Consider the following 25,854-nt stretch of genomic DNA (forward strand, 5'->3'; position numbering starts at 1 on the left):
ACAGGAATGAGACATGCTCTAAACAATGTTTCCTTTCCCTTTATCTGCCAATATTTCGTTCCCCAAACACTTTTCAGATCAATGGATTTGGACCAATATTCATAACCTTCTATTGATAACCGGGAAACAAAAGATTCCGAATATATGAATTCCGTATTGGTCAATAACATGTGTATATCCTTAGTGGAAGTTGCTTTAAAATAATATGACTCAGCATTCTTTTGATTATGCCCAGAAAAATATGTAAACTTTTCAGTATAAGTTTTAGAACTCCCTTGCGGTGGGGTTAGACAATGTTCCCATTGCGTGTAATTAAATATTGTTTTGGGACTTCTCGCTCTATGTATGAAGTGGTGCCCATAATAATTATAGCAGAACATATCACCATAACTTTCTTTGAATTGGTACACTTCTTCGTTTTCAAAGACAGTATAATATTGCAATTCCGTCATCATAGAATCACCTGTTTTCACATCCCAATCATCTGATACAATGGCTGGTAGGACTATATCATTCATTGATAATTTTAACACATACGGTATTTGAATAATTTCTGCAGGACCATATATATCGAACATTACTTTGTCCCCAACAATCCCTTCAGGAATTGGCACTGCAGAGATGTTCACAAAAGATAAGTCTCTTCGGACATTATGTGATGAAAAATGTGGTTTCAAGACCTCCTCCACCTGTTCAACCGCTGATCTTTCGGGAAGAAAATGACCATGTATTAATAAGAAAAAGGTAATCACAAAACCAATCCAAAGTAGAAAGGCTAGGACAGTCAAAGAAAGCCATACATAGTTCCATGGAAAAATGAAGTATGTTTCTTTAAGCCAGTGTGTTTGCTTACGTGCACTTGACAAATCAGCTGTCGAAGAGGCGAATGAGTCTGATAAACTGTCGTTGAAGTCGGCAAACTAACCAGAGGCAGTTCGTGCAAATGGCGTAGCCGTTGTCAGTGGTGGAGTTGGTGTTTCCTGTGGTGGCACGCTATAGACAGCACCATCCGTTTGGCATGGAGTTGAGATGACTTGGTCAAATGTTTCTAAATTATTTGATGTTATATGAACTAATGCAAGATCATCATCCACCCTCCCCAAGCTCAGAGAGGTATCAGTGTTGGCATAAACAACTTCTAGTGGAACTTCTTCGCCAGTAGTAAGAGGGATTCAGGAACTACTGGATGTTCCTCTTGGTCGGCTGTGCAGGATCGGCCACATGGTGTAATTTGACATTGTCAATTGAAACAAAATGATTTTCTTTGGCACCTGCCAACTGTGGTAGAATAACAGTTCTGGTACAGTGTATCCCCAGTACAGGGACTGGTGCTCGATAAGAAGGGCCAAATTCCTTTTTCTCTGCGACCTTTTCACATACAAGATCCCCAACTCTGAGAATCCAGCCGGTAGATGTTACTGGCACAGCCTTAATTCCTGTGGAGGCAGCACTTTCGGAAGAATTATCATCACGGAACTGTTGTAATTCCTGTAAAACAGTGACACGTTCATTTATGTCAAAATGTGTTTCTGCTGCCTCCACATCAGGACCATCAAGATCCGGAACAAACATTCAAGTTCCGAACAGGCACTCATATGAAGTACGACCCCCCAGGGACCTTCTAGGCAGGTTATTTAGTGCTCTCTTGACTCCATACAGGTGATTAAGCCAACTACGACCTGTTCCTAAGACTCTGGCTGATAAGGATTGCTTTAAATCGCAGTTTAATTGCTCCACAACACTATTTCCCTCGGGATGAAATGGAGACGAGAACTGCAGTTGGAACCCCAATGAAGCTATGGTGTCCCCGAATACCCTTGAGGCGAAAGCAGGGCCCTGGTCCGAATGGAACGCCCCAACTCCATATGTACAGATAAAGACTCACAAATCTTTAATAACAGTCCGAGCGTCAGCCGAGCGTTGTGGCCACACCCATACAAATCTGGAGCATGAATCAACAGCGACTAATATGTATTTGTATGCAATGTCAGGTGTTAGTGGACCGCAGTGGTCCAAGTACACACACTGTAACGGTTTGTTAGAAATTAAGAGGGGTGTCTGCGGCGGGCGCTTGGCCATGGAAACTTTCATTTGTTGACAGATGTCACAACAAAGGACATACTGCTTAGTCTCTTTATAGAGAACTGGCCACCAATAACAGGCCTGTAAGATTGAAATTGTAGCCGCCATACCAGCATGTGCAGATGCCACCCCCTCATGCGCTGCTTTGATCAATTGTGGTCTTATATCTTTGTTAAGGACATCTTTTACGCCTACGCCTGGTATCTTAACTTCAGCATTCAGCATACTTCCCATATGGTATTGATATTTGTTAGGAAATCCTTTAGGATGGGGCATACCATCAGCCGTAGCTTTTACGGCAGCCCAAATGTCTGCGTCTGGTTTGGAACTTGAGCGAGTCACTGCAGCTACAGTGGCTACTTCCACTGCCGACTTTGCGGCTTCATCAGCCAATGTATTTCCAGCAACGTGTATTCCAACGCGCTGGTGTTGAAGTGTATGCACAACATGGACATTCGGTAGCATCTTTTTCAGATCCGTTACTTTCCCTCACAGTAGTCTGTGTTTAATGGTGTTGCCTTTGGAGTCTCTGAACCCATTCTGGAGCCAATAATGCAGGTATTCATTAAAGGACTGGACACAATAATATGAATCACAAACAATCAGCGTAGACTGTGCCGGATCTGTATTTTCTAGTGCCATCAGCAGAGCTTTTAGCTCAGCCAATTGTGCTGTACAATCCCCTAAGGTCTGTGTAAATGTATGTAGAGGACAAAATTGATCCCCTTCCATATAGTCACTTACTACTGCGCAAGCAGCAGAATATTGATGTTTAGTTCCAATTGCAGGTTTTGCAGAGCCATCGGTGTACATGACTCTATGATACTGATCAATAGTCAAGGTATTTGCTGGAACTGTATATTATACTTCATATTGCAGGAATTCCTGAGTTTGTAACTTTGGGTCAAAAATGTATTCTACATCAGTGGCTGTTAGAGATGTAGCCCATTGTATTCAATGTGGATGTAGTGCTTTTGCGTTCGGAACGCTAGCTTTTGTAACAGCCTCTCGGGCTGGGATTGGAGAAACGACAATAATGCGTTTTCCCTGGGCCAGAGGTCTTTCTTTAATAACAGCCATCTGCACAGCAGGGAGAATTTTCTCTGTGGGACCAAAGCATTGTTCAGCTGCTGAATACAAATGTGATTTGTATGCAATCGGGACTGTCTCACCTTCATTAAATGTCACATAGGTGAAACCAATGGCCCCAGCTATTACTCTGGAGACCAAATGTGTTTTGTTGTCCCTTGTGCGTAAATGTTGTGCTGCAAGCATGTCTGTCTGCAATTCTCTAAGAATGCGTGCATGTTCAGTTGTCCAGAATTTACTTGAAACATCTGGAGGTATTAAGTCATATAAAGGTTTTATGCGCGTAGCATAATCTGGAATGTAAGTTCTGTCAAGGTTAAAAAAAAACAATAATGATTGGAGTTTTTTAATCGTATTCGGTGGTTGTAACTGTGCGCATTTTTCTAAAAATTGTGGGGCTAGGCTCTTCCCTTCATTTGACAGCTCATATCCTAGAAACAGGACGCTGAGGAAGACAATTTTTTGTTTTTTTTAAAGTTACATTTGTATGCAAATTCGGCAAACCTTACAACAATGCGGGCTACCCGTCTTAAATGTTGTAGTAACTCATCATCCATGAGATATATAGCCTCTACGTAGGACAATGCTTCAGGATCAATCTTGTGTAAAATGGCCGTAACACGAGCCGCGAACAGTCCTGGGCTGTTCTTATACCCCTGAGGTAAACAACAGAATTTTTTCTGAGAGCCTAGTGCGCTAAAGCTTGTTAAGTCCCTGCTTTCAGGCACTATATTCTGGCAGAAAAACCCATTTGAAATGTCTAATGTAGTTTTATATTTTTTACGCACTATGTTGCTCATTAGTGCAGTGCTATGTGAATTTTGTATAGCATAGGTGCGTGTATGACTGTTTAAATGTCTGTAGTCTAAGACTATTCTGTATGAATGGTCCAGTTTAGCTAAAGGAAATAAAGGGTTATTCATTGGCGAGACACAGGGTTCAACCACACCCTGGTGCTCTAATTGCGTGAGTACTTCTCTCACTGGTGCTCTTGCTTCATGTTTAATAGGATACTGCGGTTGTGGCTGAGGTTCACTTTTAATGGGAATTACATGGTAGGGGGAGTCTTTATCCCACCCTAAGTGATTTCTATATAATGCAGGTGCTTGTGCTAGAGCCCATTCAATGGAATAGGATTCAGTAAGTTCCTCTGGAACAAGGGGCGAGAAAGAAGGCTTAATGACATCTTCTCCATGTGGGCAGATACGTACAAAGTCAGGCGGCCAATCTTGTTCAGCCAACAAGACATCATACACTTTAACTATGCGATCCCAAAAGATTGCGTTTATTGTGCGTTCAATGTCTCCTTCTAATTGCAGCGTTACTTTGTACACCCTATCAGGCTTGGAGACACGCATGTCTGCTGTTTCTACTTGTATAAAGTCATCAGTTGCTTCCACCTCCAGATGCTCTAGAAGATTCCGGCAAACTATTGTGACCTCTGCGCGCTGTCTAGCAATGCTAGAGCCCAGTTCTTATTCTTCAAGAGGACCCTGTTGTTTTTGTTGGGCAGGTTTCTCTTCCTTTTTAACAGAAACAGAGCGTTGTGATTCCTGTCTTGGTTTCACGTACTCTGTTCTTTGCTCTTATCGCCCACCTCTCTCATTTCTCTTTTCCGATGAGTCCTGAAAGGAACGAGATTGGCGTGTATCAGTATATTGATATCTATCAGGCGTTTGATATCTCTATTTCTGAGATTATACCTATTCTGCGGGGTCTCCGTACGTGGAGATTCTCCCCTTTCTTTTTTAGGCATCTATTGCTTTTTATACCAGCGTTTCTTATTACCATCAGGTTGTTTTTGGGAGTTATCTTTACTTGATTTCTCCTGGAATTGAGGTTTTTGTGGTCTGGCCCCTAGGCTATCTCAACCGATACTTGAATATGTTTCCGCTATTATTTTAGGCAGCTCTCGTTCTTGGTCTTGTTGCGGAACGCCACAGAGCCGCATGCGCACTGCAAGTGCGACTGCTTCCCCTTTAAGGTTACTTAAAATGATTGAGGATACTCTGGCAAAGTTGTCTATCAGATGCATCCCCAAATCTAGGGCCGGGGCAGCCCCATATTCATTTTGAATTTGTTTCAGCACTTCCGGTAAATTTGCTAGTGTCGGTGTACTGTGTGCAGGTGTATAGAGCGCGGCAAATACCGTATCCCAAGTATTACAGTTTTCTACTGTAGGAACCATCCCAAAGGGCAAGCACATCGTTAATATTCTATGTTTATCCTGAGGTCCCGTATGGGGAAATACTGCCTCAAGTGCATTAATTTTTTGTGTGCTAACCAAAATGGAGTTTCTTCTCGTTTGGTGGGTACTTTACCCATAATCGAATGTACAGTTGTAGGATTTGTACCTGGCGTTACTGCATGCGGGTGTGCTGGAGCAGCACATGCTGGGCTTGTATTTAATGCTTCCATCACAAATTGTACTAATCGTCTGTATATTGTTATTAACTCAATGTGTAAGCGACAAACCTCAGCTACTGCTAAATTCCCAACCGCAGGATGTGGTGTATAAGTGGCCAATAAAGGCCAGGTAGGACCGTCATTACTTAGTGGATCTAACCTAACTGGTAATATTGTATGGAGTAGGGTGCCATCAAGCCAATTATTATGTTCTTGATAAGATAGAGGTATCTCTAAATATGCGTACGCTCTGTATTGTCCAGGCGCGTTCGCAACTGTATATTGGTGAAATGTATTTGTGTTCCCGTCAACTGCTGGAAATGTGACCCAAGAAGATAGAAAAAAGTTCTGTTCTATAAGCTGCGTGGGTGTCCACCACGAACATGACTGGACTTCCCTGGGCCGTTAGGCCATTTGCTAATAAGTGTGCTGTGAGAGGTTGTCTCATGTTAACAGCTATTTGTACATTTTGGGGATTCGCCATGATAGTAACACTATGAGTTCAGAGAAGGCATGCCAAAATGGTGTTTCCTTTTAAAGTTCAAGCTTGAACAACTGCCAGTTGTAATAGGATTACCTACACAGCTGTGATGGAAATCCTCAGTACCACGGACGTCTCCGCATACAGTATTGAGGTGTCATGATATATAATGAGACGGAGATACTCCAGAGGACCTGAAAATTAGAGCCTGACCAAACGTTGGCGGCACCATGTCACGTAGGCTCTCAATGAGACTACTGGATTTTGAGCAGTAAGATAGTCCACAGTGTAGGGGACTGAGTCTGACCCACGGTAGGTGACACCTGTTGCTCCAAATCTGGGCTTTGCTCCGGCTAACTAGCAGTGCCTCATCCCTCCCGAATGGTAGGGATAATTGGGCAGCCGAGCGCATGACATATCATACTTCTCAGGGAAGTCTTGGTCACTCAGGTCGTATCAGGTTCTCTCATTCACAATTCTGTCTCATATATAAATGACAATAAAAGCAGTATAAGTTTTAAAGATTGGTTTAATAAAACTACTGCATTTTGGATAGCAAAGCGTGAGCTGCAATACCCAGAACGACACCACACAACAATATTAAAATGGTGACGATGAGAGTGAAGCATAAGAATAACGCTATCATATTGCCACTAGAATCGATGGACTATTTCCTATCTAAATCATATTTTGAGCATGGCATGTTAAGCTCTAATCCTGCCTTTCAAGTTCCCTTGGGAGGACATCAACCCTTATACCTGAGCAAAAGGCCTGTGATCTGCATCAGCATCTGCAGCGAACCATTCAGCATACAGTTGTGGTTCCCTGGCTGGAATCTCCCTCTTGATGTGTAATGGGACTAGAAAGAGTTTTTATAATTAACACAGCTGATGTTCTAAGAAAATGTCCCTACGTAAGGATGTGTATTTTCTACGAATTTTGGAGACTAAACTTCTACCAGTTTACTGGCAATGTACCAGACTGTAGCCTTGACTGAAGCACAGAGTGATCAAGAATGTGTTGTTTGAGAACACAATGCTGAACTAAGCAAAACAGTTAGATAGAAGAAATTAAAACAAGACTGTAAAACTGGTTATTTTAAAAATAACAATGCGAAGCTGAATAAAATATATCTAGGTCAAAAAGCACAGCGGCCTAGTGTATTAAACTAACGTGCATGGAGCTATAACTAAAATGGCTACACAACAGCAGTCCTGAAGAATTTATGGGCAAAATGCAAGAGAGCCCCCTGATAGTAGCAAGCAAAAAAGCCAAATACAGCGCACCATCAAAAATCCCCCAGAAGAAAATGGATTAGCCCAAGATATTTAGAACCCAACAAGAACCCCAAGAACCACTTTACACTTGTTTTCAAGCTACTGATCCAGGTGTATAGGGAACACTTACATCCTTTGTATGGGTTCCGACCCAAGATCAGTTCACAGATAATACAGGATGAGCTTTGTTGGCAGTCAAAGCCGTTGGACGATATCCTACACTATGCCAAGTATTTTAGCAACTCTTTAGAGGCCAGACGAAAGGGACTGAAGGAAAGGTTTATGACAGCCATGACAGAGCTGACATATAGTGTAAAAGTAAGAGGTATGAGTGTAATTGAAGCAGGTTACAGCTATACGTGAAAAATGGACTAAACATCCAGAGAGTTGCAATGCCCTATGGAGGGAGTGTGTTGGGCATGGAAGACAAGGTTGTCAAGCTTATACCTTTTCCGCAGGAGTGAAACAGACATGATGTAGTTCCCAGCTTCCCTCAGAACAAGGGAACCAAAATGAGTATGTCTGTTCCACCGGGATGAAGGGAAGAACCGGGCAGTGCAGGGGCCCCCAGGCACAGCCCGTCGCGATTATTACTGTCTGCCTGGCAGACAGTGAAAAGCGTGACGGGTGCTGCTGCTGCACCCGCTGCACCGCCACATTGCCGCCGGCTCCATTAGGACATTGCCGCCGGCTCCAATGTTACGGCCGGCCCAGCGGGATGTCCAAATGCGGCCGGCGGGTTTCCGGCCGCATGGGCGGCCGACTGGCGGTTCAGCCTTGGCGGTCAGCCTCGTCCGACTGCCAAGGTTGAAATGAGGGCCTAAGTACCTTATGTCCCTTCTCCCTTTCTTTAGGGTTTGGTACATGATGACTGGTGGGAAATGTGTGCAAATTCCATAAAACAGAACTTAAATGGATTGCAACTTTGGTAAGTAACACAATTATGTATAATACAGTACATTTGCCCATTACACCTACCTATGTTTAAACTATGAGAATGCACACCTGCTCTTCCTATGACAAGGATCTAATACGGTTAACTATTAGTCATAAAAACAGATTCACAAACAATGAATATAATTCAACAGATAAAGAGCAATATATGTTGCTAGAATATGTCAAACATTCTTACTGAAAATCTTTTAGTCTCTCATTATATGTAAGCACTTGTTTGAAAATCAGTATTAATATCCAATGTATAATCCTTTTCTCTTTAAATCACAAAGTTTGCACATAAATGGTTAAAGGCTTCACCAGACTTTGCCTGCAAAGTTCATCAAATAAGTCATTCACAAAACAAAAGGAAGTCATAAATGATACCAGGTTGTGAAGGTTAAATAGCTATCTTGATCTCTGCATTTTTGCAGGACAACGCCAACAGGGCAGACTGCATGGAAGGAATCTGATGCTGGAGCAATAAAAATGAAAAACTGTGAAGCGATCCCGACAAGGCGAAGCAGGATGCCGAGCGCTTGTGGAAACATGAAAGAAACTGAGAACAGGTGAGTACAAGGGCGTGGGGTCTGACGACTAGCAGTTGTTGTGATGTAACCTGCAGCCTTAAAGGCTACGCACTCCACCATGCTGTGAATGCAAAGCGCTACCTTAAAGAGAGCATGGTGGGTAATGGAGCCGGCATAACGGGGCCTCTGTGGTGAATAAAGCCAGCGCCTGACAGAGGGAGTGTGAATGGTGCAAACATTGGCATTTCAAGAAAGCTACTCGATGTCACATTTACATCTAGGTTGGCCACTGGAAGAGGGAATGCTGTTTCAATCTTGGCAGAATGCAGATTGATGCTCAAGTATCAGACGCCATGGCACAGGAGGGAGTTCCAGCAATACTAAAGCCCCCAATTAACCCTAAATTTCTAAAGCCAGTGCTGCACCAAGCACCTTTGACATCTATGCAGATACTGAAAGGAAATCCCCATTTTCAGCCCAATCTCAAAAATCAGCAAGTTCCATTTTCGAATCGGGCTTCACAAGTGTCCATAATGTTTATGAATTCCTTTGGACTTGAATAGGCCCAATGAAGATGCTTAGCTTAGCCAGCTGCCTCCGTTTATAAAGGAGGGATCCTAGGCCCTGACGAATGCCCCATACCAGTTTGGGTATAGGAGGGGGCAGAAACATGTTGGCCATATACACTTAGACGACACCTAGAACCATTATATTCAATAGTGTCCCAATTGCTTTTAATCTTACCAACAAACACTGTCATTAAAGGAAGAGGATACATTGGTGATTTGTTAGGTAATCTTAGCTTATATTTTCACTCAACTGGATCCCCGCTTTATCCAGAAAGATATCATTTTCGCACTCCCTCAGAGTTCCTTTAACAATGAGGTTGAGTCCGCCCAGGTGGTATCATCCAACTTGGATGGGGATAGGTGGTCATATAATGAAGCATGACACTATAATGTGTGTGAGACTACCTATTCTGTAAGGGGAACACCCCCACCCCTTATAGAGTACACGGCCACCACCACAACACCCCATGCCGATTATTAGAGCACCACGTTCGTGATCCGATGACTAGTAGAACTGGCCAGACTAGCCTGTTCACTAAATTCCACATATGCGTTGTGTTGTTGATTCTTGTCTCAGGGAGGTCGTATGGGGATGAGACACTCCCTGATCTCTCTTTGTGTGTAATACATGTTTAGGACAGCAGTTAGTTGTGAGAGCAAGCTTAGAAGGTATCCAGACTTTCTGCCATATTTTGGTAGCAACAGGAGGTAGCACTAGTGCTGTGAGACCTGGTCCAGAATCATGGCAGAAAGGATTGCATATGACGAGGAGGAAGTCCTGGCTATTTTGTCAGCACCTTTCCTCTTAGGAGATTCTACATTATCCAAACCCATGTCTCAACTGGGAGATTGGGACACCTTGGTTGAATTAAAACGGACACAGGTAAAAACGATTCTTCACGGGCCGTATTGACGGAATATCTGCATAACAATGCAGCACCCAACTTACTCATTGTTACAAATGAACCCCGTAACTTCTTAGAAGATCAGGAATTCAGAAAAGATTGGGCCATGATAGCATGGAAATGCACGCATGATTGGCTAGTCTTGAATATTAAAACAGCAACAAGACTGTCAAAGGCCCTTCTGATCCAGATAAAGACCAGTGAAAGTAATCTAAAAACTGAGCTAACCACACTTTTGTTTAAAAAAATGTTAGAAGAAATAAATAAAACTATCAATCAATTTAAAGAATATTTAACACAATGAAAAATCTCTAAGTTTCAGAAGGATCTACAAAAATTCTCACATTAGAAAGTGTACCCTTACACCAAAGGAGATTACGTCCCAAAACCTAATAACCTCTCTGACGTATCTCCAGGAGGAACTACGAGTTCTGACTCCGAAAACGACTGTCCAGGGCATACGACAAAGACGGGGACGGTGCGGTTCCCAACGGAGTAGATGAAGCCAGCCACAAATGACAATGTATCCTCCCCACCCTGCACTCTAGGCATACACTAATGTTCCTTTTTTAGAAGGAGGTCAGGGAAGAGGGAGAGGAAGAAAGTAGGGGGTAAATTTGAGACTAAGAGAAGAGACATTAGAACCCGAGATGCAGAAAGAGAGTACTCCCAGCACAAGCAAAATATGACTGACAAAGACAACACTGTCATAAACCTGAGCGAGAGGAACCTAGATGAACTAGAAAAAAGAGCACTAGACAAGGGACTAGGTTTTGTTTCAACCCTGAAATTAGACATTTTCAAACTAAGAACCAAACTTGCTAAGTTTTTCCACAAAGTTCGACTTGAGAACTTTTTCTGGGAACACCCCACCCCTAATGCAGAAGAAAACAGAAACATTGGCCTACGTCCGAAGTATAAGTTTCTTCCTCTGAATAGTCAAATGCCACCAGAAGTTCTAGCCTTTGAAAAATCAGCTAGCTGCAAGATTGATAATCTGGGAATGACAGCCACTCAGATATTTCCCAACATCAGTACCCGAGAATTGACTGCATTACAATGTCTCACTTCAGACACTACGATAGTAATCAAATCAGCCGACAAGGGTGGAGCTATTGTGATAATGCCAGCAACCATGTATAAGGATGAATGCCTTTGCCTACTAGGTAACATGCAACACTATAAACAAACTATCCAAAGACCCCACCCTCAAGATCCAAGAAAATACCATACTTTTACATCCTTCCTAAAATACACAAAAACAAACATCCGTCCCCCCGGTAGACCCATTGTCTCTGGGATAGTGTCAGTTCTAGATCCTCCCTCACAATTTTGTGATACTCTCTTGCAACCCCTTGTCAAAAGAATACCGACTTATTTAAAAGACACTAAAGATGTCCTGAATTTGCTTGGAGGGATGCACTTTGATAGAGATACTGAGCATTTGATTACTTTGGATGTAGAATCCCTGTACACTAATATACCTCAGGACACAATCCTAGAGGTAATCAGTGAATTGCTTGACAGCACCACATAGGAATCGATAACCCCTCCAAAGTTCGTACTAGACTTAGCCCATCTAGCACTGACTAGAAATTACTTTGAATTTGACAACACTTATTACCTGCAAGTGCACAGGACATCAATGGGCAGTACTTTTGCCCCGATCCTAGCCTGTCTATATGTTGACTCATTTGAAAGACAATACGTCTTTCATGAAGACAACCCACTCCAAGAACATATTAGATTATGGAAGCGCTACATTGATGATGTCCTTCTGATCTGGACTGGGACAAAAAAAGAAGCCTTATCACTTGCTGAATGGCTAAATGCCCTGAACCCTTACCTGAGATTCACCATAACCATAGGAGGCACAGAGCTACCCTATGTAGACCTTCTTATGTATAAGAAAAATGGTTTCTGGGCGACAGAAGTATATTATAAACCCACAGATCGGAACAATCTCCCCCAGTTCCAGAGCTTTCACCCACATTCTCTAAGAGAGAACCTACAAGTAGGCCAATTCCTTTGACTGAAACGGAATTGTTCCGATATTACAGATTACACGAAACACGCCAAGAGAGTTACAAATAACCTTCTTGTAAAAGATTACCCTGTCTATCTCATCAGAAGAGCTGATAAAAGGGCACACCACAACCACAGGGACAGTTGTTAGAACCTTACCAATGTTCCAAGAATGAAGATAAATTAATCTGCATGACTACTTTTAACCCGCTATCCAGCAGGGTACAAAAAATAATAAGGGAGGACTGGAAAATTTAGACTTCAGGAGGACTGCCTTTTAATTAACCACTAAATGCATTCAAAAGAACCAGGAGCATATGCGATATGATTGTTCACACACGCCCCAAGCCAGGACACACATGAACAAACAAACTCCCCTGTGGCATGTGCCACCTACGTCAGGGCATCACCCTTGTAGTAATTGCAGTGTGTGTCAATTCACAAGAAAATCTACTAAATCAAGGTTTACAAACCCCTTGGGAACTAAGCACACTTTCGAATTGCAACAGAATGTTATCTACATGAACATATGCCCGTGCCAACTCAAGTACATTGGAATGACAACAAGAAGAGGTGGTACGCGCATGTGTAAACATAGAAGTACTATCCTCTGTAGGCATGATGCAACCAAACTCACAAACCATTATATCAGGAACAACCATTCCCCTGAGGAGATGGAATGGGTTACATTGACAAACTGGACCAAACCACGACCAACATGAAACAATTACTCCTACAATATGAACAAAGATGGGTCTGAAGATTACGAACAGACACAACAGGACTCAACGATGAAATACAATGGCCAATGCTATACAACTTAAGAGACCAGAACAGAGGACTATACCATGTGATATACCATGACCATTACCACTTTCCCCACTAATTCCTTTGGACCTTAGTCCTCTTTCTTCCTTAATCCACGCCTTCTCTCTTCCCTTTCTCTTCCTGGGGCCCCTCCCCACTTTTCTTTTTCACTTTTTTTCTTCCTATTCTTTCTTTGTTTCTCCTCCCCCCAAATACCACTCCTTTTCCATTATCCTTCTATTTAACCACATTTCCCCCTTCCCCAACCTATCTCCCTTTTCCCCTTCTTCCAGTTTTCCTCTCCCTTTCCCTCATTCACCTTCTTCTCCCTTCCTCCTCTGCTACTCCTTCCTCCCTTTTTCTGTCCCCTCCCTTCCTTCCTTTCTATTCCCCCTCTCTTCCCTTCCCATTCTTTCCCTCACCTTTTCTCCCCCTGTAGACGGTCCCGGAGGACCCGGCACACTCACCTTGAGTCCGCCATCTTTCGGCTGAATCCACGGAAACGACGCGGCGTTCCCCTGGCAACGGGGAGACGCCACGTCGTCACAGCATCGACGACTTCCGGTTTCGCGGACTAAAGAAGGAGGCAGATCTGGAAAGGGGGCGCGCGTCGGAGCACCAGGGAGGAGAAGAGTGGAGAGCGACGGGAGTGCGTAGCGGAGAGGAGACGAGCGGAAAGGAAATCCCGACCGGAGAGAGGAGGACAAACCTGTTACCCCCCTCGGCGAGGAACCAGGAAGAAGCACCCAGAGGAAACACCGAAGCGCGAGAGTCGGAAAAGGAAGAAACACCGGAGAAACGAGAAAGCCGCCACGACCCAGGAGGGTCGTGGCTTGACAAGGTACGGTCCCTCCTAGGGACGGGAGGGTCACGGGGGAAGTCGGTTACGGGGAAAGGCACCAGGGAAGTGGGAGGAAGGACGGGGAGGGTGAATGAGAGACAAGGGAAGGGGCAAGAAGGGAAATAGGCACAGTATGGACCCCCGCAACCCTAAAATCCAACCCTGATCACCCCTTCACGATCTTGCCCGCATGTTGCCTTAAACCCTCACGAGCACCGTACCCCACCCAGTATCCCAGAAGTACTTACCAATTCTTTTTCTGTTTCTTTCATTTCGGCCGGGGACCGAGAGAGACGTCCATCCTCCATAGACCAAAGGCGACCGGGAAAACGAGGAAAACCTAGGAGAAAAGAAAGAAGTTAAGGAAAAACAGGAACCCCAGAGACTTAGACCCTTAACACTACCGTTAAAAGAAATAGCCTGTGACTAAACAGAGAATAAAATTTAAAAACGTAAAATACCCCATTCTTTTGACTCTATTTGATCCGCTCGTAACACAGCCCACCACAGTGGTGTCAGAAGTGGGATACTTCTTCTCAGGTGGGCTTACGAGCGTTTCATCATGAGCGAAGCCCCATCCCTTGAGGACATAATTAAGCAACTCGCAGAAGGACAGAGACATCTGCAGTTGGTGTGGGAAGCACACCAACGAGAAGCCAAGGAAGACCGGGAGGCCTTACAATCGGCGTTAAAAAGTCAGGCTACAATACTAGCCAATAATCAATTAGTACATGAGACTGCATTACAAAAACTAACCGATACAATCGCGGCCAGTAAGGTACACCCAAACGTGCCCAGTTCGGTCCTCCAAAAATACCAGGAAGGGGAAGACCCAGACTCATTTTTCACGAATTTCGAGAGGGTAGCCTCATCTGCTCAATGGCCAGAGGACCGCTGGGGTCAGTATGTGGCCCCCTTGCTTACAGGACTCCTGCAAACTGCCTACCAATCCGCCAATCCCGATGGTACGACCCCCTATCAAGAGATAAAAAAAAGTATCCTGGGGTGGGTTGGGCATGATACGGAATATTATCGTTTACGATTTAGAAAAATAAAATGGAGTGCGAACGAGGACCCTCGTTCCTTCTATTTTAGGGTGAAAGACCTAGCTCAAAAATGGTTGGGACCCATAGGGACAACTCGGGAGGATGTCATAAAGACAATTACTTTAGAACAGTATTTGGATTCACTACCCCTTAGTACTAAGAACTGGATCCGACAACATCCAAACATGAACACTGAGGTTGCTATTGACTTGGCTTGTGCTTTCCATCGGTCCACGGAAAGTAAACCCGTAACCCAGAGACCTTTCCAAAAAACCCCCATCCCTCCACTAAAACCAACTCCCAGGTATTTTCCAGAGGAAACGCGGTTCCCTATACCCGTAGAACATCACCCTATGCAGTCCCCACAATGTTTCCACTGTGGTGAATGGGGCCATATTGCCAGAATATGTCCCAGGAAATCCGAAGGACCGGAACCTATGGAAATTGGGGTCACACGACATAGAGTACTGTGTACAGGAAAAGGGAATGAGAAATTTAGATACCTGGTCACCATAAATGGACAGGTCATTTCGGCTCTAATTGATTCAGGATGTGGACAATCTGTAATCAGGAAGGATATAATCCCTCTGGATACTTCGGTCACCAACCTGGGTATCCATATGTTGTATACATGGAGACAAAGGAACTTATCCCCTCACCACGGTCAAGATAGAATGGGGCCCCTTTCGGGATATGCTTTCGATAGGGGTTATGGAGCAACTAATTGAGGACTGTATTATCGGGACTGATTATAGTCGGTTCTATGACCTATTAGATCAAGTTCGTAAGCCCGCTGGGACTCCCGAGTGGTGGGCCGAAGCCCCTTTTTCAAATGTCCCCATAGAAATACCTCCATACCGAAAGAAACTTACGTGAAACGAGAAAAGACGGGAGAAAAGACAATATCAGGAAACCCGAAAGACGAAGGAGGTTCCTAAACTAATAGCAGAGATTAGTAGCTAGCAGGCCCATCTCTTTTTAAAGGAGCCAGAGAGAAGATCCTACCCTTTCCCATGCTTGGAAATCGGCCAGAACAGAGATTACTAATGAGGTGGGTCCTTATTTTCTTATCAAGAAACACCTCCTATACCGGATAACTAGAACGGGTAAAGGGGATACCAAACAACAATTAGTTGTTCCAGGACCATTTAGAGCTCAAGTACTGTTTTTAGCCCACAATCAACCCGGGGGAGGTCACTTTGGTCGGGAGAAAACGGAAGAATACCTGATGCGGAAATTCTATTGGCCAGGAATATATGCTCAGATACGCAGATACTGTTCCCAACGTCCTAGATGCCAATTAACTGAGCCAGGGATGCCCAGGAAAGCACCGTTATACCCCTTACCCATTATTGATATCCCTTTTAAACGGGTGGGCATGGACCTGGTGGGACCCCTCCTTCCCTCTTCTAAAGGTCATACCTACATATTAGTCATAGTTGACTATGCGACTAGATACCCAGAAGCCATACCCCTCGCCAGCATGACCACCAAAACAATAGCCCAAGCCATGATAACCGTATTTTCCCGCATAGGTTTTCCCCAGGAAATATTGACGGATCAAGGTACCCCCTTTATGTCAAAACTCATGAAGCAGATATGTCAGTTATTAGGGATTACCCAGCTACGAACCTCGGTCTATCACCCACAGACAGATGGACTAGTAGAACGATATAACCGCACAATAAAGACACTCTTAAGGAAAACTGTAGATGAATCCGGTCGCAACTGGGATCAGAAGCTTCCTTTGGTTCTGTATGCTATACGGACCCACGAACAGTCCTCTACGGGGCATAGCCCCTTTGAATTGGTTTTCGGGAGGCAACCTCGCAGCCTTCTGGATATGGCTGCAGAGACCTGGGAGGAAGAACCGGAAGAAGGGAAACCCCTGATGGATTATGTCCATCAACTCAGAGGGCAGTTGCAAACCCTCTGGGAAGACGTTCATAGTCACCTAGTCACGGCTCAAAAACAGCAAAAGTCCTACTATGATAAGGGAAGCAAAATTCGTTCCTTCCTCCCTAATGAACAGGTCCTTATTATGCGACCTACATCTGACCATAAGTTGATCGCTAAATGGCAAGGACCCTATAGGGTTATTAGATCAGTCTCCCCTGTCACTTATCTATTAGAGATAAGCACCCACCCAAGAAAAACACAAATTTACCACATAATCTGTTAAAACAATGGAAATCGGCAGAAGAGACTACCGACCAGACGGATATTGGGTGTTCGGTCTCTTATGCCCAAGAACGAGAACTAGAGTTATGCCCTATAAGAGAAACCCCTCCTGAAGAAAAACCCAGTATTAATAGAAAGCTAACTGATGCTGAAAAAAACCCAACTAGACACCCTAATTGAGGAACATCCCCAATTTTTCTCCAAAACACCGGGAAAAACTACATTAACATACCATCACATTAACATACCTATAGGACAAGTAGTACGTCTTCGTCCATATCGCATCCCCGAAGCCCGGAAGCCTATCATTGAAGCCGAAATCGAAGCAATGTTAGCCTTAGGGGTCATTGAACCCTCTAATAGTCCTTGGAATTCCCCCGTAGTGTTGGTTCCTAAACCAGATGGATCGATAAGATTTTGCATTGATTTTCGCCAACTTAATGAGATTTCCCTTTTTGACACCTACCCCATTCCCAGGGTGGATGTCATCTTAGAGAAATTAGGGAAGGCTCGTTATTTATCCACCCTGAACTTAACCAAGGGATATTGGCAGATTCCCCTCCATCCCGAGGCCAAGGAAAAGACGGCCTTTTCAACCCCTTCCGGCCTTTACCAATTTACGGTTTTACCTTTTGGTCTTCACGGCGCTCCCGCGACCTTCCAACGTCTGATGGATCGAATCTTAAAACCATTCCAAACTTTCTCAGCTGCCTACCTAGACGACATAGTAATTTTTAGCGAAACCTGGCAAGAACACTTAGTCCATCTGGATACAATCTTTTCCTCCTTAACGGAAGCCGGTTTAACTGCCAACCCTAAGAAGTGTTTACTAGGAAACACTGAAATCTCCTATTTGGGGTATATCATAGGAAATGGCGTACTGCAACCACAGCAAAACAAGGTTGAGGCTATATTACAAACGGCTGAACCTAAAACAAAAAAAGACCTACGGTCGTTCCTAGGTTTAGTAGGATACTACCGCCGGTTTATCCCCAATTATTCCACCATAGCTGCCCCTCTGACTGACCTCCTGACCAAACAAAACCCCACCAGATTGGCTCCATTCACCGATTTCCAACAACGTAGCTTTGAACGCTTGAAACAGTCTCTTGTCACGCACCCGATACTAAAATGCCCCGATTTCTTAAACACTTTTCACCTATATACGGATGCATCGGACGTAGGCCTTGGAGCCGTGCTTACACAGCCCGGTGAAGAAGGTTTTGACCACCCAGTGGTTTTTCTAAGTAGGAAATTATTTCCGCGAGAGACCCATTACCCAACGATTGAAAAAGAATGTCTTGCCATTAAATGGGCCATTGACTCCTTGCAATATTATCTCTTAGGGAGGTCCTTCGTTTTGTTCACTGACCATGCCCCTCTCACCTGGCTTGCTGCTCACAAAGACTCTAACTCCAGAATCTTGAGATGGTTCTTAGAACTGCAACCCTTTACATTCCAGGTTCGCCATATCCCTGGTTCCCTTCAAGGTCCCGCCGACTACCTCTCCCGGTTCCCTCCGTCATCGGACCTCGAACAGCCCCGATCTAGGGTAGGGGATTGTAGACGGGTCCCGGAGGACCCGGCACACTCACCTCGAGTCCGCCATCTTTCAGCTGAATCCACAGAAACGACGCGGCGTTCCCCTGGCAGGGGGTGAGACGCCACGTCGTCACAGCATCGACGACTTCCGGTTTCGCGGACTAAAGAAGGAGGCAGATCCGGAAAGGGGGCGCGCGTCGGAGCACCAGGGAGGAGAAGAGTGGAGAGCGACGGGAGTGCGTAGCGGAGAGGAGACGAGCGGAAAGGAAATCCCGACCGGAGAGAGGAGGACAAACCTGTTACCCCCCCGGCGAGGAACCAGGAAGAAGCACCCAGAGGAAACACCGAAGCGCGAGAGTCGGAAAAGGAAGAAACACCGGAGAAACGAGAAAGCCGCCACGACCCAGGAGGGTCGTGGCTTGACAAGGTACGGTCCCTCCTAGGGACGGGAGGGTCACGGGGGAAGTCGGTTACGGGGAAAGGCACCAGGGAAGTGGGAGGAAGGACGGGGAGGGTGAATGAGAGACAAGGGAAGGGGCAAGAAGGGAAATAGGCACAGTATGGACCCCCGCAACCCTAAAACCCAACCCTGATCACCACTTCACGATCTTGCCCGCATGTTGCCTTAAACCCTCACGAGCACCGTACCCCACCCAGTATCCCAGAAGTACTTACCGATTCTTTTTCTGTTTCTTTCATTTCGGCCGGGGACCGAGAGAGACGTCCATCCTCCATAGACCAAAGGCGACCGGGAAAACGAGGAAAACCTAGGAGAAAAGAAAGAAGTTAAGGAAAAACAGGAACCCCAGAGACTTAGACCCTTAACACTACCGTTAAAAGAAATAGCCTGTGACTAAACAGAGAATAAAATTTAAAAACGTAAAATACCCCATTCTTTTGACTCTATTTGATCCGCTCGTAACACAGCCCACCACACCCCCCTTTACTCTTTTTCATTTCCCCCACTAACCACCTTTGTCTTCCTCTCACTGACCCTCCCATCCACTTTTTCCACACTCACTATGTAGTAGACTCATGGAATTTTCCTTGAGTCTTAATTCAGCACACGCCTCTTTCGTTACACGTAAGGCTTCTGGGCTCATGGGACTACAATTCCCATAAGTCCTAGCCTTGGAAAGAGGCAATCAGGATGCGTCCGGCAAGCACGTAAGACGTGCTGCTTGCAGGGCGCACACCTGCGTTTACCGATCGTTTCACAAGATCAGCTATATTTAGGTCCAACGTGCCCCGGCCCACTAGTGCAAGCGGCTGGGACAGGGACATATTAGGTTGCAAAACGGATTGACACCTTTGGAGTAGTAAGTCCACTGACTTCACTAAGGGGGGGGACCACGTCAAGCAGACGCTCTGGAACCTCTTCCCACCACAAGATAAGATTTATGTTTTTTGTGTATTCCGCCACTCGTCTCTGTTGTCTTTTGTTTTTGTTTTTTGTTTTTTGCTTTTGTGTTTTTAGTTCTGGGCAATTCCCTGTGTTTCCTTTCTCTGGTGTTGGTCTATGCCTGATATCATATTGTCAATAACAAGTCGTCTGTGACATCTAGACAGATATTTCGGTTTTTGCAATTTGCCCTTCATTCCGAGTACTGAACTTTGTGCATTTCTGATTTTATGTCATGACACCCTACTGGATTTGTTCCACTGCTATTGTTACCATCCCTGATTCGGACCTTTATCCCCTCACAGAGTGTGACTCCCTCCCTTTTCCCAGACCAGGGGCTAATTGCCCTTCCCTTATAGGGTAAGAGATCGTGTCCCTGTGTGTGTCATTTAGGGCCCTAACATGAGCCTTGTGCATCATTATCTTTACAGCAATAGTATTTGCATGGTTATATGTGTCACCCTTAGCATGGTTTTTCACATTCTATGTGCAGTGGTTTGCAGTGATTACCCACACACAGTGTGAATGCTGTGTTCTTATTTTATCCCACTATTTTCTTTCTCTTAACTGAGTTTTCCCTCAGGTGAGCCCGGTGTGCATTTGAACAATTTAGCTTAACCAGCCGCCCCCATATATAGGAGGGATCCTAGGCCCTGACGAATGCCCCAGACCAGTTTTGCTATAGGAGAGGGCAGAAACATGTTGGCTATATAGACTTAGACGACACCTTGAACCATTATATTCAAAAGTGTCCCAGTTGCTTTTAATCTTACCAACAAACACCGTCATTAAAGGAATAGGTTACACAAGTGATTTGTTAGTTAATCTTAGCTTATATTTCCACTCAACTATATCCCCGCTTTATCCAGAATGATATAATTTTCGCACTCCCTCAGAGTTCCTTTAACCACAAGGTTGTGTCCGCCAAGGTGGTATTATCCTACCTGGGTGGGGATAGGTGGTCAATATGATGAAGCATGGCACTATAATGTATGTGAGACCACCTATTCAATAAGAGGAACATCCCCACCCCTTATAGAGTACACAGCCACCCCATCACACCCGTTGCCGATTATTAGATCACCACGGTGACTAGTTGAACAGGCCAGACTAGCCTATTCACTAAATTCCCCATACGTATTCTGTTGTTGATTCTTGTCTCAGAGAGGTAATATGGGGATGAGACACTCCCAGATCTCTTTTTGTGTGTAATATGCCTGCGGGGAGGGAACATTGCATACTTGGCACAGTTCTGAGAGTGGATTAGAGCGGATCAAAGTGACACTTATGTGGCAGTAATCAATGGTCACCCTGTGTCCTTTCTGATTGACACTCGTTCCTCGTGTCCTTATTGATTGACACTTGTTCAACCATGTGGAGGGTTGAAGTCGCAAACCTACCCCTCTTAGTAAAAGAGGACAAAGTTGTAGGCATTTCAAATCAGCAACACACAAATCAAGTTTTGCTTCTGTCCCAGTAAAGACCAAGACTATCAGAGATCAACACCAATATGTCATTTGACACTCACGCCCCTTGAATCTCCCTGGGAGAGATCTATTATGTAAGTTCAGTTGTGTGATATACTGCACACCTGAGAGAACTGAATTAGAAACCCATGTGGCAGATGCCAAGTCTAAGTTAAAATCACTGGAGTTTGAAGTGCAGTTGTACCCCGTTTTTAGTAAGGAAGGATTGCCCTTCCTTATTAAAAAGGGAAATAAACTGGCTTAATTAGAGATGCTGTCCTTTTAAAGATCACCCTGAGATCTGACATTGTTTTTCCCCAAACACGCCCTTACGAATTGACACCAGAAGCGATAGCTCAGATAATGTTAATTATTGAGAATATAACAGAACAGGGCATTTTCAAAGAGGTCATTGAGGTTTCATGTAACCTCACTATCATGGCCTTGCACAAAGCAAATAAGAAATGGAGAGTAGTGCAGGACCTCAGAAAAATAAACCAAATAATCGCTTTTCTGTGTTACCGAATCCAGCCGTGATCCTGCTGCATATCCCTCCAGAAGCTGAGTGTTTCTCAGTCATTTACTTATGTCTGGCATTTTTTTCCATTTCCCTTCACAAAGAAAGTCAGTATCTCCTCGCGCTTAGGTTCTATGAGAAAACTCTTGTGTGGTGTCACTCTCTTCTAGGATATGTAGATAGGTCCTCATACTTCAACAAGGTTCTGAAGAAACTAGTAGCCTAACTCACTGTGAGAGAATCATCCTACTTTCAGAAAATGTGTCTTTGCGCAGGCACAAAATGCTTAACCCTGCAGCTTTGTTGCCCACTCCAGACGAAGATGATGAATGAGAATTTGACCACATTTGCATAGATGTAGCAGAGCCTAGACATACTAGAAGTGTCCATTACTAAATCAGATCAGACCTTGTTTGTTGATGGCTCATATTTAAGAGACAGACGTGGTATTCTAAGAGCAGCATACTCCGTCCGTACCTTTGAGATGCATTGTAGAATTCTCCCACCTGTGCCACTTAACTTCTGCACAATTAGCCAAATTGATTGCCCTCATGAGAGTCTGTTGTACTTCTGACAAATTCAGAGTAACAATTTACACCCACAGCCAGTACAGGTTCGGAGTTGTGCACGATTTTGGGCAGCTGTGTACCCAGAAAAGCTTTTTGACCTCATCTTTTTAATCTATAAGAAATAGCTTGTACATTTGCACTCCAATTATGAAGGGGTGCTGTGGTTGTAAAGTGTGCTGCACGTAAGAGGAGCAATGATTTTGGACCTGGGGAGAATCACTGCGCACAAGAAATTGCCCGCTATTGTGCTCATGTGTCCAGCACATTCAACTTGAAAAAATCATGCAGTGCTGTAGGAGAAGCAGTTTTGAACGTTATTGAGCACTGTGCAGACCTTAAATGAGTTGAGGGTCTTACAACATAAAGCCCCCACAATTGCGAAGGAAAAGTGGGAGAAAGCATGTGGTGTGAAACATACTAGTGACATTTGGGTGTCAAGTGACGATTAACCTGTCCTGCCTGATTCCATGTTACCAGCTACAGTGAGACAAATGCAAGGCCCACCCTATGTAGGTCAAGATGGGTATGGTGCTAACTTTCAAACATTTTTGGTACAATCCTCAATTTCGAAAAGTGGCTGAAAGCTTATGTCAACGATGTATTGTTTACCAGGAGGAAAATGTTGGCAAAACAGTTGTGATTACCATGAGTTCCATAGGAAGATCTGATGGCCCTTTTAATCTGCTCCAAATTGTTTTTTTTTTTAAATGCCCCAATATAACCAGCTGAGGTGCGTATTTCTTACCGTTTGTTTATTTTCGAGGCGTATTCCACCAGGAGATGTGACAGTTGCTAAGCTGCTATAAGGAAGGTGGTTAATTTCTTTGGCTTGCCAGTTCACCTCAAATCATATCAAGGAAGTCACTTCAAGGATGAAGTAATGCAGTTACTGTGCGTTATCTTTGGGTTTGACCGGAGATTCAATTGCAGTTACAGGCCAGAAACAGCAGGGGTGTTACAGAGGGTAAACAGGATTATCCTAGCAAAACTGGCCAAGGAATGTGCCTCTACATCTCTTAAATGGCCCGATACATTTCCCCATCCAGTGTCTCCTCTTGTGAATACCACAGATGATTTAGTCCTCGAGTATTGTAAAGGAATGGGTAATTTGCTGAGTTTATTTCTCAAGGTGATGGTGCGATCCAATCCCTGAGTGCTGCTCCAAACTATGATTTGAACCCTGGAGACTAGGTTTGTATGAAACTTCATATTTACAAGTCCTGCTTTGAAAAGTGGTGGAGAAGCTAGTGCCAGATCATTCTGATTATCAGTACAACAGTGAAGTGCACTGGAGTGCCAAATTTGGTACATGATTCCCATGTTAAATGGGTGAGACGAGTAGAGGAAAAAGAAGAGCCAACATCTGCCAATTTCAAGAATACAGCTTGATTTGAAGTCTCAAAGGAGGAAGAAGGCCAATCTGAGGCTCGTAAGCCTTCATCGGAGCAGCAGAAATCCTAAGAACAGAGTGGGAGCTCATAGAGTACAGTTATGGAAATGCGAGATTCCAGACTGAAATAACCAATACTTCTGAAGAAAAGGTGCACCTTGAAGAAAGCTGGCCAAAGACAGTACTTAGACATTAGAGACTGCCATCTGAGACTAAGAGACTAGAGCCTAATAGAGAAATTAGCGAGTCAGAAGAAAAAGAGAATCAAGCACAGTCAGAATTCAGTGACAATGTCTTAAGACTGACAGAACTCAAGATACCAAAGACAGAAAGAAAATACTCAGGCCCTATTTTGACTTACTTCATGCAAACCGACGATGATAGAGATGACTGCTTGCAGGATCTCAGTGAATCTCCATGACTTGAGAGATGTGATCAGAAGGTTAATCAGAAAGAGACGTTTTGTCAAGCTGAAGTACCAGTTAGCAAGCCAGGGCAACAGTCAAAAGACTATAGGGTCCTTAGGCATACAGTTAGTGTAGTAACTAGCACTGTAGCTTCTTAGACTGGTTAGAGACTTACGAGTAGGAACAGGAGGAATATGAGTATTAATCCTTGCTTGATCTGATACAAGATGAAAATGGTGCAGGAACCCTGCACAATTATCCAGGTAATTTAGGTAGTTGCCATAGCTGTTTCCATAGATTGGGTAAATGTTAGACCTCGATTTGTTGGAGGGAGGAGCCTTACCAAAGCAAGCTAAGAAGACCAGTATTATTGTCACTTATTATGAGCCCCACATGAGTGTTTTTTCCATATTCCCCATTTAGTTGCATTGTCCACTTCTAGATGTTGGCTGAATATAAGAAGATTATGAATGTTCATGATTGTTTTGTTTGTTCTTATCTTCCAGCTTCTGCAGCAGAAAGGATCAACATACTTTCACCTGCTGCTTATGTCTTTTCTTGCAGCTTGTTAATGAATTTGTTCTACAACCAGAGTTCAATAAAGTTGTTTTATTAAAATTATGAATGTCCTTTTGAAAATGTACCTTTCATTAGAAATTCTAATCTGTATCTAAAAAATTGACAAAACATCAGGCAAAAGGACCTATGCAGACATGTTGAATAAAAGGATAAGGAAGGAGACTGAAAATGTAGGGGAAAATAAAGTAAGGGAAAGTGGAGGAAGTTAGAGAGGGATACAGTTGTAGCTATTTCTAACAAACAAACAAAGAAACAACTAATAAGTTGTCAGCTAATTTCCCAATAACAATTGGCCTCTTCTCAAATCATCATGAGTTCATAATTAGTGAGATGAGCCCAGTTAATTTGTTAGGGTGTTATTTGCTTTGCAAGTTAAATTGCATAATTTGAGTACACTGGATGGTGTTGCTATACAAACAAAGGACTCTGTTTTTAAAATAATATCACAAGAATCAAGAAATAAAATGTTTCCAGTTTTTAAAGCGGAAGACTGGCCTTCAAATTTAAAACATACTGCAAACAAAGAGGTTTGGGATTTTTGAGGAAAAGAAATCGGATTGATCAAAAGTGCAAATCGGTGAAAATCACTGTAAAACTGTGAAACAGTGTGTCCCCATACTCCTAAGTACAAGCTCACCTGTGAAGCAGAGGAGGGAATTCCCCCTGCTATTGATAGGTTGATTGAGCAGGACACTCTACAAGAAGTGTTGGGGAGCCTATGTAACTCTCTGATCAAGAAATTTGGTGGAATATGGAGGATAGTAAAATGTAATGATATAGCAATTCCTTGTTGTCCTGTGGTACTGCATC

General features: G+C 43.9%; 1 long non-coding RNA gene across 1 annotated transcript in view; it reads left to right on the forward strand.

The window, feature by feature from the left end:
* LOC138283236 (uncharacterized) overlaps nucleotides 1–25,057 on the forward strand; it is a 129,374-nt gene extending 104,317 nt beyond the window's left edge. The window contains exons 2-3 of the long non-coding RNA XR_011201143.1: nucleotides 8,703–8,837; nucleotides 24,972–25,057. This is a non-coding gene — a long non-coding RNA (uncharacterized lncRNA). The remainder of the gene's footprint in view (nucleotides 1–8,702; nucleotides 8,838–24,971) is intronic.
* Nucleotides 25,058–25,854: the final 797 nt, after the last annotated feature.

Source organism: Pleurodeles waltl, chromosome 3_1 (assembly GCF_031143425.1).
Source record: "Pleurodeles waltl isolate 20211129_DDA chromosome 3_1, aPleWal1.hap1.20221129, whole genome shotgun sequence".
Lineage (NCBI taxonomy): Eukaryota > Metazoa > Chordata > Amphibia > Caudata > Salamandridae > Pleurodeles > Pleurodeles waltl.